At 37.3% G+C, this 14,866-nt stretch overlaps 1 protein-coding gene across 3 annotated transcripts in view; it reads left to right on the top strand.

The window, feature by feature from the left end:
* The first annotated feature begins 14,018 nt into the window (after positions 1 to 14,018).
* LOC150075448 (uncharacterized) overlaps positions 14,019 to 14,866 on the top strand; it is a 107,964-nt gene continuing 107,116 nt past the window's right edge. The window contains exon 1 of one of the 3 annotated variants that reach the window (XM_090389219.1): positions 14,019 to 14,580. The gene's annotated coding sequence lies outside the window, so the exon portion shown is untranslated. The remainder of the gene's footprint in view (positions 14,581 to 14,866) is intronic. The other 2 variants (XM_090389214.1, XM_090389218.1) reach the window with 2 other exon arrangements.

The raw sequence follows: 14,866 nt of genomic DNA, 5'->3' as shown, positions 1-14,866 counted from the left end.
AGATGCTCTACCAATGGTATATGACCAAGGTCCTTCACGCCACATTTGTAATTTTAGACTTTAGTCGGCCAAGGAATATTTATTTTAATACGAATCCTGTCCTGTCTTAGCGCTTACACACAAGTCTCATACTTATGGCACTGTAAATTATCATGCTGCTCCTTCCAGTCTGTTTGTAGTATGAAAGTTGAATTTCTCTTGGACCGGTGTTAATTACTGAAAAACAAATAAATTTTTAGCGTAAAATTCAGCTTGTTCCCTGTTCATGGAGGTCAACAGCTTTTTAGAACTTGTAAATTCTGCAACTTCTTCCGGATTCCATGCTGTGAAAAGGATTTGTCCACGTTACGTCTGAAAATTGAAAGATTAAGTTTTATAGGGTCAAAGTCTTTTAAGTCTTAAGTATTTTAAGCCTTAAGATTAAATATAAGGTATAAACATTCTTAAAGTTCCTGGAAGGCAAAGCGAATTAGCGCCATTTATCACACACATTAAGGTAAGTACCTTTAAAATTACTTCGTATATCTATAAAAATCATGTTTAAAGATATCTATGCTTCGATCAAAATGGGATTCATAAGAAATTCGTTCTAGAAGGAAGGACTGTTACCAACGATTACTACTTAGTGAATGCTTGTTGGCGAGAATCAACTGCGTGTGGCCAGATTTGGAAAAGTCTCTTTGGCGGGTGTTGTATAACAAGGCGCCTTCTCACACAGCCATTAATGCAGACGTTTCTGGCTTACAAGCAGGTTGCAGTGCTCAACCACCCTTCTTACTCTTCTGACTTGGCCACAGTAGACTTTTTTCTGTTTCCCAAGTTAAAATTGAGATTGAAGGGACGCTGATTTGATAGTATATTAAGCCTTGCACAAAAGGATACCCAAAATAATTGATTGAGCACGATTTTTGTAGGACCCAAAACTTTCCAAGGACGTGCCTAAAAGCACAAAATTTGAGATTAATTTGGAGGGTATTTTTGAAATGATTACTACTACCAGTTACATCCAATTAACAATATTGTTACCTTCATGAGTAGCATAGTTGTTATACTCGCCCTCCTTCCCCACCCGGTGGAAAAGACCTCAGTTCAAATCTCGTCAATAGCACGAGGAATTTTTATGGAGCTTTTTTCACAACGTGGCTGAGTTAGGCTTAAATTATGTTATCATGGTTTTTTTCTCCAGAAACTCTATTTTTTCCTCCCAGCAAACAGCAAATCGACCACAGCGCAATATGGCCTTAATTTCTGATGCGCTTAAAAACCTAAGATACTGAAGACGCAGATCAAGTCATAAAAATTAAACTCCTTGCCCGAAAAAATCTACAGCAAGTGCAGACACAATCTCGTGACATCAATTTTTAGCTCATCAATTAGCTCATATGCATTACACCATGGAAAAAAGAAAGCAAATATTCACGTTTATCCACTTAATGTAGGATATCCTACACCACTGGAGTTCAGACTAAGCTTTACACGCTGTCTTCCTTGATCTGAAAGCCTACTTTTAACACTAGACAAGCATAATTTCTCAGTCTCCTAAAAACTTACTTTTAAATAACAGGTTGTATTTTAGCTTCCTACTTGCGCAAAACCAGGCTCTTATAATTTAAAGTGAACTAAGAGACAATCAGAATACCCATGGAAAGCAAAATTCCCAGAAAGAATTCCTCTGGTTTACAAGCAGATAAACCACAGGAACTCTTTCAGTGACCTTTTCTGGTCAGTACTCTTTTTGTGGTCAGTGATCTTTGCTTTTTTCGTGCTTGTTTCTTCCTATAAATGATCTTCCAAGATTCACAGCCTGTGCTGAAGTCATTTGTCCAGTCACTTGCACTGACGAATATATTCAGGGGTGACGCTAGGGGTACGAAGTGAGGCACTTTCCACCGGAGCTACTTAAAATAGGGACTGCTAGATGCGCTACTACGATGTCCTGTCATCAACTGTCTCTTGAGGTTGTTGCGGCCACAGGTGAAAATATTTCAACCGGACTTTGTTAAGAAGACTCAATCCAAGTGGACTCTACGCAAGGAAGCCAGTGGTTTGTGTCCCATTAACCCCGAACCACCTCACGGATCGTCGAAAATGGTGCCATGAACATGTGACTTCGAGCTCTGACAAATGGGGTACAGTTCTTAGTCCCATTTTAGCCTACAAATAGATTATAGACGTTATTTCATCTGGAAACAACGAGGAATTCGGTACCATCCCTCCTACATCACAGAAAGGGACACTTACGGTGGAGGCGGTATTCTCGTGTGGGGCGGAATGATCAGCGACCACACGCATCTTCATGATTTTGATGGGAGCACCATAACTGCGCAGAGGTATCGTGAACGGATCCTCGAATCCTATGTGTGACTGTTTAGGGGTACAGTTGGCCCAGATTTTATTTCATGCATGACAACGCCACTGCAAACAGAACTCAAGTGGTGGAGGAATATCTTGAAACTGAAGATATCCAACGACTTCTGTGGTTCGATCAGATTTAAATGATATGAAAACAGACGAATATTCACAAATTCGTCTGTTTTCATATCTAAGTGAAATTATATGGGAGAGATAACATGGATTATTCTTGACATTGGCCTAAATTTTTACAAGGATAAAGAATATAAAACTGTCACACTTGGATAAATAAAATCGTAAGAAATTTTTCAAGGACTGTAGAAGTTAATTATTATATTTTACAAGGGATTATTTTTGCTAAACAATACGTTAAAAATTCTCGGAACGATGTAAAACAAAGATAAGAAACCATAAAAATACAAAAGAAACAGAGAGGACACTGATTCTTTCTGAAGATCAACCATAAAATTTAAATATCTTCAATTAAAGTCACGGATAACTTCAAATCTATTACTTATTGTTATGGAAATTGGGCAGTACTTTCCTAAATAACTTAGGAGGTTATGTCACAATTGCCCTTGCATTTAGGGCTTTATTGAGTCACCCAAGCAGAACGGTTCTGCTGGTGCTGTCACGTGTTTTACCTGTTATGAAAGTGTGTTAAAAGTGACAACACAGCCTTTTCTCTAGCTGGAAATAACGAGTCCATACTGCTCTTTGGAGTCGTGTTTATCAGACTGTGAATGACAGATGGTTGTTATCTGCAGTGGACAGACTTGGGTACCTTCAAACTGCATATGCGGCATCAAATTTTCATTGGTTTGATGACTGACTGAACTAATGACAGCCGACAATTTTTTGTCAGTTAATTATCAAATAGACAGCTCCTTTTTTTTTTTCATTTTGTCAAGATAAGACATTAATAACCATTACTGAGAACGCCCTGTACGTAAATTAATATTGTAATAATAGTGTTTTTTCGGACTAATAAGAGAATATCGTTCTTCTATTCATTAATGATTCCAGCCAATGAAATTGCAGCGATTTTGATGATGACCTTAGCATGTCGACTATAATGACACCTCTTATCTTTTTCAGCTTTCTCCTTAAGCAACAATCTGCATAAAATGTACTTATTAGTTAGTATTTCAAATATCTTGGTAACTCAGTGTACTTTTAGATTGACAGTCATTAACCAATAAATGTAAATCCTTTAAACATATTATATACGCCTTTGAGGGATTCATATTTTGTATATATTAACGTGGCCGAGTTAGTCGGTCTCAGGCGAGGGTAGCATTGAAGTCGGGTTTTTCATCCAGCAAATAGCAAATCGACCACAGAACACAATCAGTTTACACACATATTAGGTGCGTCGCAGTATGGTCTAAGTTACTGATGCGCTTAAAACTCTTACGACAACCAACTAACCAGTCTACTTTTTTAATCATGAAAACAGAAGACCATCTTCTGTTGATAAACTTCAGGCGAATTTCGAGGTCCATCAAGATGGATGATATCTTCACTCTGTTCCTCGAACTATTCGTGCACAGTGGGGGGCCCAATGACAAGGCGCATTATTGTCTTGGAAGATCCCGTTCCTGTCCGGGAAAAATGCAATATTACAAGGTGCACCCGATCTTCTAAAGCTGCCAATAGACCTCACCAGTGAAACGTTGCTCGTACTTACCAGGGGTCACAGTTTTTGCAGGAAAACATACCTCATATTAAGAAACCACCGCTACCTGCCTGGATGGTGGGCAACGTACACAATGGGTCCACCGACTCGTGTTGCTTGTGCCACACACGAACGCGTCCGTCTCCGTGCTGCACCATGTATTTGACTCATCTGACCAGCACACTGGCTTCTAGTCCCATAGTGTTCAACCAGCGTATTTTTAACACCATAGCACTCGCCGTCGACGATGATCAGCAGTGAGGAGAAGGTCTCTTGGGTTGCTGTGGAATCCCGTCGTCATTTGGGATATTGTCCTGTATTCTTCACATTGACCTGTTGTTGAGCCCGTACAACGCGCTGCATCCTCCGCTTACTACGAACATCCAACTTGCGTAATCCCTTACAGTTCTGTTGGCAGGAGATGGTTTGACCCATTGGACACCATTCCTTGTACACCCTAACCACAGTGGGTCGTGAGCAACCGACAAGACGCACCTTTTCCGACATGAAAGCACCCGAAGCACGAGCTGCTACAATCATGCCCTTCTTAAACTTCGTGATGTCTTTACTACGGCCCATAACTGCTACTTTATCACTTTGACTTGCAGGACCAGATGCCAATTACCGCTGTCCTAGGTTGTACGAAGATGTATGGCTTTTCATACTGTGAATCATGCGGCGTAGTCCATTATGGACAGGGATGGTCATAATTCAATGGTCACTGAGTGTATATTATGTCTGAAAAAGGTCCATAAATATTCCTCTCTTTATCGACGGAATTCGAACTCATGTCTTTTCCACCTGGATGAGGAAGATGGCGATTTTGCATACTGTACTATCGACGAGGGCTGCATGTCCTTAAATATTTTAAAAGTCTCTTCCTAATTGGACTCATGTCTATGCCATGACCGAAAGATCTCTAAGACTTCTGATGTTCAATCAAATCCTTTTGGCCATAGCAACAAGTTCTATAAAGCAAGATCGTGCAAGATGCTTGCTTAGATCAAATTAGGGCCTCATGCTGAAGATCATTCTATACTGAGTATCCACTTTAAGGTTCGAATGCAGTATAGCAAGTTGATCTATTCTCAGAGCAGCCTGGATTCGTTGTGACTTGAAATCAAAGGAGCGAAAGCATGCCTCAAGGATGGTGGTCCATTGACTCAACTATTCCCACAGTTGTTGAAAAGTGTAAGGGTGAAGTTGTTTGCTATTACTGAAGGAACACTCCATTTCGTGTACTTTAGTAAAGTGACAACTTAGTGTATGTTAAGGTTCTTATTTATTTATGGTAGGTTTATTCATTAAACAACTTTCTTCTGTGTAGATTGGGCTTCTGATTACGTACGAGGATGGTTATCACGTGATCATGTGTATCCAATGTCCCTCTGGGCATATGCGTAAAGATGGCACCGATTCTGATTGATCAGGATAAAATTCAAACTTTGAAAAGATTTGTACGTGAGGAAATTTTTGATTTCACAAGTGATAAAAAACAAAAAAAGAACTATATGGCATCATTAAATGTGGAATGGTTCATGAACCATGAAATGTCCTCTTAACCCAAAATCACCTTGCATGGAGAGCTAAGAGCACCCAAAGAATATCAGAAAGTTTTCAGAGCCGAAAAAACATAAAATTTTACGTACAAGCAAAAGGCACAGTTTCATAGTTTTTAAATTCGTGTATACAAAGTAGGCCTAATTAAAGAAATTTTAAAACGAATGTTGCCCAAGTCAAATTTCATTTAGGACAGACCCGCATCAAAAATTAAGGGTGTGAAAACCGGTTTTTGCTGTATTTTAAGGATTAATTTACTCACCAGCAGTTACACATTGACAAAGAAACAGTAAGAACAATCTTGATAGATGGTTTTTCATCGTGACAATGCGCCCTGCCATTCCTCTGTCGCAGTGAGAGATTTTTTAACCAAAAACAAGGTGAGAAAACGTTGGACCACCACCTTATTCTTCAGATCTGGCGCCGTGCGACTTTTTTGTGTTCCTGAAAATTAAAATCCATCTCAAAGGATACGATTTGAGGACCTTAGTAGACATTCAGAAGCCCAGTAATTAAAGGTGGTATCTTCCGAGTACTTTCGCTGATGTTTTAGATCCTGGAAATCGCGAAGGGAACGGTGCATAAGCGCGGCTGGAGAGTACTTTGAAGGGGATAAACATTGAAATTGTTGTATTTAAAATAATAAATGATTTTAAAAATATTTCTCGTTTCTTTTCAGCCACACCATGTGTGTGTGTGTGGGAGAAAGATAAAGAAAATATATCTTAAATAAGGTGTTTTTAAAAAGAACAAATAAACTATTTATTCTCAAAAATATTAAAATTAAAATAGCGACAGAAATAAAAAATATAAATTAAAAAAAATGATGCTGTCATCAAGTCGATCTAATTAACAGCTTTAGTACAGTATTGAATGTGATCTACGTTTTCACTCATACTTTCACATTACATTCAAAGTACGTTATTTCACGTCGCTTATTCCTTTGACCGTCGCAAATGAATCGTAAATAACCAACAAACGTTTTGCAGAAAAATTAAAATATAACAAATGTCGATTTCAAATATTAAAACAATATTTCTTTTTTAAATAATGCCGATTTCAAATATTAAAACGTTTTTTCTTTAAATGCAGATTTAAAATATTAAAACAATCTTTCTTCATAAATAATGCCGATTTCAGATAGAAGCAATGTTTCGCTTTTTTAAAAATAATGCCGATTATAAATGTTAAAACAATGTTTCTTTTTTAAATAATGCCGATTTCAAATATAAGCAATTTTTCTTTTTTTAAAAAAATATGCTGATTTCAAATACTAAAACAGCTTCTTCTTTAAATAATGCCGATTTCAAATCTAAGTGATCTCTCTTTTTTTTTTTTTGAATAATGCCGATTTCAAATATTAAAACAATGTTCCTTCTTTAAATCATACCACTTTCAAATCGAAGTAATGTTTCTTTTTTAAATAATGCAGATTTCAAATATTAAAAAAATGTTTCTCTCTTTTTTTTTTTAAATAATGCCGATTTAAAATATTAAAACATAATATTTTTAAAATAATAATGCTGATTTCAAATCCAAGCAATGTTTGTTTTTAAGTAATGTCGATATCATATACAAAAATAATGTTTCTCCATAAATAATGCCGATTTCAAATAGAAGCAATGTTTCTTTTTTTTAGATATTTCCGATTTCAAATCGAAGCAACTTTTATTTTTTAAATAATGCCGATTCAAAATATTAAGACAATGTTTATTCTTTAAATAATGCCGATTTCAAATCGAAGCAATGTTTCGCTTTTTTAAAAACAATGCCGATTTCAAATGGTAAAACAATGTTTCTTTTTTAAATAATGTCGATTTCAAATATAAGCAATGTTTCCTTTTTAAAAAAAAAAATCTGCCGATTTCAAATAATAAAAACAGTTTCTTCTTTAAATAATGCCGATTTCAAATCTAAGTAATTTCTCTTTTTTTTTAAAATAATGCCGTTTTCAAATATTAAAACAATGTTTCTTCTCTAAATCATGCCGATTTCAAATATTAAAACAATGTTTTTTTTTTTTTAAATAATGCCGATTTAAAATACTAAAACAATTTTTTAAAAATAATAATGCCGATTTCAAATCCAAGCAATGTTTCTTTTTAAATATTGCCTGCCGATTTCAAATCGAAGCAACGTTTTTTTTTAAGTATTATCGATATCATATATAAAAATAATGTTTCTCCATAAATAATACCGATTTCAGATAGAAGCAATGTTTCTTTTTTTTAGATATTTCCGATTTCAAATCGAAGCAACTTTTATTTTTTAAATAATGCCGATTCAAAATACTAAAACAATGTTTATTCTTTAAATAATGCCGATTTCAAATCGAAGCAATGTTTCGCTTTTTTAAAAATAATGCCGATTTCAAATGGTAAAACAATGTTTCTTTTTTAAATAATGTCGATTTCAAATCTTAGCAATAGTTCTCTTTTTTTTTTTTTTAATAATGCCGATTTCAAATCTAAGTAATCTCTCTTTTTTTTAAATAATGCCGATTTCAAATATTAAAACAATGTTTCTCTTTTTTTTTTTTAATAATGCCGATTTAAAATAATAAAACAATTTTTTAAAAATAATAATGCCGATTTTAAATCCAAGCAATGTTTCTTTTTAAATATTACCGATTTCAAATCGAAGCAACTTTTATGTTTTAAATAATACCGATTTCAGTAGAAGCAATGGCGTTTTTTTTTAAATATTGCCGATTTCAAATTGAACCATTTTTAAATACCGTAGATGGAGTTGTTTATTAATAATTTTGAAGTAAATAAATCTTTTGTTGCCAATGCCAACTGCGTCCTTTGGCTTGGTTGTGAAAGGGCCAATGTCATCTGAGTATAATATGATTGAATGCCATTTTGTTGTGTCGTTCTCGTGCTAAAACGGCCAATGTCTACCACTCTTATTAACGGAAGACAGCTAGACATTGGCCCTTTTTACAGCCAAGACACGGATTTATTGTACTATAAAATCCTTAGGCTGTTTTCACACGAGATAAGTAAAGTTTTTTTTTTCCTCCCTTTCTTCTTCTACACTCTCCTAATCTTTTTTAAGGATCTGAACTTGAGTCAGACTGCGTTGTACACAATGACGGACTTTTCGAAAGCCACACCTTCGCTCGTATGAGCGGACGTTCTTATTATAAGTCCGGCAATGACATACAGCGTAATTAAAATCTTCTCTTCTTTCTTTTCTTTTTTTTAAACTTCCTGTCGGCAGACGTGTTCTGAGGACAAATTAGAAGAGCGTTGGAATGCAACACGGTGTCCTAAAATAACCAATTTTTTTTTTTATCATTAAGTAACTGAATGGCAAAGACACTGAGTTAAAAAATTTCAACCAGTAAATATCCTCGCAGTAAAAGAATGAAAAAAAAAAAGCAATTAAGAGAGTGAAAGAGAATTTTTATTAAACACGAAAGCAAATACATTTTTAATGTGTAAAAAGCTATTTGGGTTCTCTTTACAAATGTAATAAGTTTAATTCAAGTATGGGAGAAAGATGTAATATTTCCAGTTCCATCAGATGACTGGAAGCTCTTTGGGGATGGCTGATTCCGAGTGTACAACCGGAAGTGACGTTCCACGGAGGTTTAATTCCTTCCAGTGTCTTTAACATCATCTCTCCATTTTTTTTGTAGACTATGACAGCGACTCAGCAATTTGGACCAGTTCTTTTGGAAGACATTGGAGACCTTACCAGTTGTGTTCTGGATGTCGAAGTCTGATCTGGCTCTGCAATTGCCAACTCGTAGGCATATGGTCCTAATTCCTTCCCATTTCCACGTAGGAAAAAGGAGGTGATCATCGGTTGCAGTGTCTGTTATCCTTTTATTATAGAAGGTGGGCTCTGAGAGTATTACGTGAAGTGAAGTTCTCTCAAGAGTGTGGTGAAGGTTTAGCTTCTTCCAGCGGTACAATACGTCTTTATAGAAGGAGGGTAGTTTGAGTGGTGCTGGCGCTATGTCCATTCTTAGGATTTTCGATACAGATAGCCCTCTTGTGGCTATTGCCACTAGTTTATCGGTAGTGGTAGATTATGGGTGTTTCATTTGCAGTCTTAAGGAGAAAGGTGATCTGGAAGACTGTGATTTTGTTTTCAAGAGAGAGACCAACCCTTGACCTCCGTGAGTGAGCGGCTGGCAGAGTTTAAAAGGACATCCAGTTGGCTTTGTTCCAAAGGAAGCTTCGGATAAATGCTTGGATTTGGTGGAGGAAGTCAATAGGTGGAGTAAGTAAGAGAGAAGGTGTGCCAGAGAACGCTTTCCACCATCTCATTGACAAATAGCACTCTCCTTCTCAGTGAAGATGTAGCGCACACTCTTCTCCATTTCCCTAGTACTCTGTTGAAGCGACTCAGCAACTTGGGCCAAGTTTCTGGGAGGAAAGGGGGGTGGGTATTGCCGAGATACACACTTAAATGTTTCTGTCCCTCGCTGGATCGAAATGTGCATTGGATGAGGCAGTCCGTTCTGGTTTTCCGGTTGCCAGCCCAAAGGCCACTGGTCTTACAGTGGTTCAGTTTGGCGCCTGATGCTTGAGCGTAGAGATTGTTAGCCTTTTGGATGTCTTCAAATTCACTCTCGTGGCTAATAACATTTGTGACGTCATCTGCGAATGCTCAGTTGGTTATTTTAAGGTGAGGTTCTGGTAGCAGCGTTTGTCGGGATTGTAGACTGTTGGCAATTTTATTAAGGAAAGGTTCGATGGCAATTGTGCATAGTTGCTCGGAAAGTGGACAACCTTGTTTTATCTCTCTGGAATAAGGAAGGTTGGGATGAGTTGGTTATTCAGTTTCAAGCAGAATTTTGCTTTCTTGTATAGCAGATGGATCGTTCGGATGATGTAGGGTCCATATCCGAAAGCTTTCAAGGTTTCAAGGAAGTAGCAGTGCTCAAATCTGTCGAATGCCTTTTCCTGGTGCAATAGATAGATAGATAGATAGATGGAGAGGAAGGAAACTGGAAGAAGAAGAAGAAGAAAGAAAGAAGAGACAGACAGAAAGAAAGATTGGAAGAAGAAAGAAAGAAGAGACAGACAGAAAGAAAGATTGGAAGAAGAAAGAAAGAAGAGAGAGAGACAGAAAGAAAGATTGGAAGAAGAAAGAAAGAAGAGAGAGATAGAAAGAGAGAAAGATTGGAAGAAGAAAGAAAGATAAAGAGAGATAAAGAAATAGACGGAAAGAGAGAGATAGGCTGAAAGAAGAAATAGGCATATAGGTAGATAGAGCGAAAGACTGAAAGAAAGATAGATAGAAAGAGAGACTTAATGAAGGAAGAAAGACAGAAAGGAGAGAGAAACTGAACTAAGAAAGATAGACAGAAAGGCAGAAAGACTGGGAGAGAGAAAGAGAGAAAGACTGGGAGAAAGATAGAGAGATAGGAGAGAGGTAAAAAAGAGATAGATGGAAAGAGAGAAACAGATCGAAAGAAGAAACAGTTAGAGAGAAAAACAGAGATGGTGAAAGAAGAAAAAAGATAGCAAGCCAAAGACTGACAGAAGAAAGGAAGATAGATAGAGAGAGAGAGAGATGGAAGGAGATACATAGATAGATACAGAGAGAGAGAGAGAGAGAGCCTAAAAGAAGAAAGATAAATAGGCATAGATAAATAGAGAGAAAGACTGAAAGAAGTAAAGGTCGGTAGAGAGAGGAACACTGAAAGAAGAAAGATAGAAAGGAATGACTGAAAGAAGTCAGAAAGAGCAAAGAGGCACACAGAGAGAAAGAGTGAAGAAGAAAGAAAAATAAGAGAGCTAGACGGAAAGAGATGGAAAGAAAAGAGATAGATGGAAAGAGAGAGCGATTGACTGAAGGAAGAAAGCTAGATGGCCAGATAGACAGAGAGAAAGAAACACTAAAAGAAGAAAGAAAGATAGAGAAAAACAGGGAAGAAATATAGATAGAGAGAAAGAAACACTGGAAGAAGAAAGAAAGATAGAGAGAAGAAACATAGATAGAGAGAAAGAAACACTGAAAGAGGAAAGAAAGAAAGAAATAAAGAGAGAAAAGACAGAGAGAAGAAACATAGATAGAGAGAAGAAACATAGATAGAGAGAAAGAAACACTGAAAGAGGAAAGAAAGAAAGAAATAAAGAGAGAAAAGACAGAGAGAAGAAACATAGATAGAGAGCAAAAAACACTGAAAAAAGAAAGAAAGAGATAGAGAGAAAAAACTGAGAGGTGGTGAAAAAAGAAAGAAAGATAGAGAGCCAAAGACTAAAAGAAAGAAGAAAGATAGATAGGAAGGAAAGACAGATTGTGAAAGAAGAAAGATAGAGTGCCAAAGATTGAAAGAGAGAGAATAAGAAACTGACAGAAGAAGAAAGAAAGATAGAAAAAGAGAGTGGCAGAGGGAGGCAGATAAGATGGAACGAAAGTATTATAACATGTAAAAAGAACGAACAGGTAAGACAGAAACGAAAATAACTAAAAATGATGATTTTTGACTGGCCAAAAAGGGGAACAAATGAGATATAAAATGCGAGACGGGAAGAGAAAAACAAATTTAAACAAATGGCAAAGAAAAGAGCGGAGCGAAACTGGCTTGATTAGGGCGCGTGTGCCCCCGAAGTCATTAATTAGCGAGTGCCGTCCATATGTGTGTCCGTGAGTGTGCCCGTCCTCCGAGACAAGTGCTCTACCGAAACACGTACCCCGAGTGCCCATTATTAAAAGCCCATCACAAAGCGTTTCCTCGTTGCCCACCTTGATGCACAAAAAGAAGCAGGATGTTGCGCAGACGACGATGCTTTCATAATCAGCACTTGCCCGAGAAGGAAGAAGAAGAAGGGAATGAAAGAAGGCAGAAGAAAAAAAAACCCGATTTCTGACGATGGGAAAAGGAGACGATCTTTCTATTCACACGCGACAAGGTTATCGGCAGGATTTTGTTTCTTTCCGTTATGTCGTCTGTCAGCATACACTCAAACACCGCTAGGTGGCGCTGATTGTAACAGCTGTAGTCGTAGTGCAGAGGGTGCCAAGAATTTTCCGCTTCCTTGTTATTCCCAAGAATGTCCCTCATCGTTCTGAATTTGTTTCTTTTGGAGTGAAGGAAAACACGGCTGCTCGACAAGTAAATCTTGTTCTTTGATTCTCAGAAGATCATCCAATAATCTTTAGAAGAAGGACTTCAAGGACGACTGGAGGAAAACATCGATTTGTCAAATGAATTGACAAATTATTAAATGCGTGCGTTTAACTTTGTTTTTTCTGTTCGAAGTGCCAGCAGCCTGACGAGTAGAAGCACATTATAATTAGACAAGTCACATATGAGAAATCAATGGTTCTGTCCATTAAGGAATCCTCTCGTATGACAGAAAAAGTCAGTTTCTTTGGACAAGATGGCGCTGACGAACGATGGTGTTCATGGTGACAGGAGCATCCAATGTTTCTCAACATAGTGTGTCTCAGTTATCGTCACTGTTGGGTGCCCCAACAGTGGCAACTGACCGGAAATTGATAAGTGTGATGCAGAAAGATCGGCATGATGGATATCCAGATTTGTTTCTAATGAGCAGGGAAAACAAAAGGGCACTTACGCGCACCCCTAATGCATTGTGGGGTTGTACTAATGATTTTGAAACTATTTAACATTAAATACTCGCCCATCTAATTGGCACTCCACAGAATTAATTTCAGTTGCTGCATATATCAATAATGTTCATTGCACCGTGTAAAGTGATACTGCTGGTTGCAGTTGGTGATATTTAGCTTGCGCGCCGCCGCTCTCCAATGAAAACTGGGGTTGTAGAACTCCGTAAGTTATGTTTTTGTACAGATCTCAATCCCCTCAATCTTTTCAGCATTGCGCACTATATTTGCGATGGCGCACGCGCATGCGTAGATGCTATGGTGTGGGAAATTCTGAAGGGTTTCACACAGTTTTTTTTAAATTAAAAGTATGAATCGGTTGAAATTTTGAAAATTTAAGAATTAAAAACAAAAATTGAAAACATTTTAAATTCGGAATACGTTAATCAGGAAGAGGAAGGTTGAAAATTAGAACCTTTTTTGCCAAGAGAAAATAACCGGTTTCAATCGAATTATCCCTTATTGCCTGTGTACAACCTCCTAATAAATGAATAACGGAAACGAATTATCCCATCAGGGGCCCAATTTACGCTGTCCCCTGAAGGTGAAGTTCTCACGCAAGCATTCTCGTGAAACGTGTCTGACGTTCTATCGTATCAAATTTCCCTTCCTCGTATTTCGTACTTAAAACAACAGATTTTTCGATCAACAATTACATAAGCAGACGATCATGTAAGCAGACGATCTGTCACTTTTTAGAATAATAATTGTGTTCCAGCCATAGTTAAATTTTCAGACAATAGGCCAATCAAAGCTTATTAAATCGCCCAAAGACAAGTATAGAAAGAATAGATAGATGGATAGACAGAGAGAGTTATTTGTGCTGAACTTCCCCCCCCCCCTTTTTTGCAGCGTATAAAGACTATATAGTTGACAATATTTGTTTAATCTCAACTCCATTCATAACAATCCCACTCATCGCTGTTTCGCCTACTTTAAACCTCTTCATGTTAAACCATCCGAAGTTCTGTCTTGAATATTAAACGACTCGAAGCATCTTTTAATGCCCAACGAGATGTAATGTGCCACCTGACAGGTTATTTATTGATGGGGCCCCATCTTAGCTTCCGTCCTTTGCCTGTAGGTTAGCTACCACCCTCTACTTCCCCTTTGCCAGTTGACTTCACACGGCCCATTAGTCTAACATGTAGTTATTACTCCAATCACTAAGTACCAGGCTATCAGGAACCAGTTTGCGAGCCACACATCGTAGGTTAGATGTTAGTTACCTCATCCGGAGAGAGAGAGAGAGAGAGAGAGAGACAGAGCAAGTCTTTGGGGAGAAGTGGGTCAACTGCTTAAACACCGGGGAAGTATGTGAAACAGTCAGTTATATGAGAGCAGCCTTGTGGACTGTGTGATTCGCTCCAGGTGTCTGCAACTTGCGAGAGGTAAGTGTCAATTTTTATTGATAAATATTGATTTAGGTGTGTTTTATTCTATGAAAATGTCACGAGAGGAATATTTCCAATAGCTCCATTTTAATTTGTGTGCAAAATACGCAGGTGATTTCATCATCTTCTGCCAAAGTTTTTTTGGAAAGATCAAAAGTATGCAAATATGCTTAAAATAGGGAAAAAAGTTGCTTCCCCGATGATAGATAGATAAGATAGTTAGCATTTATAATGCAGAAAGCATAATTTTCGAAATATATCGTCAATTTCTCGGAAGGCAGAC

The sequence above is a fragment of the Mastigoproctus giganteus genome, chromosome 14 (assembly GCF_048544385.1).
Source record: "Mastigoproctus giganteus isolate SK-2022 chromosome 14, ASM4854438v1, whole genome shotgun sequence".
Lineage (NCBI taxonomy): Eukaryota > Metazoa > Arthropoda > Arachnida > Uropygi > Thelyphonidae > Mastigoproctus > Mastigoproctus giganteus.
This window is presented reverse-complemented; position numbering and strand designations above follow the sequence as displayed.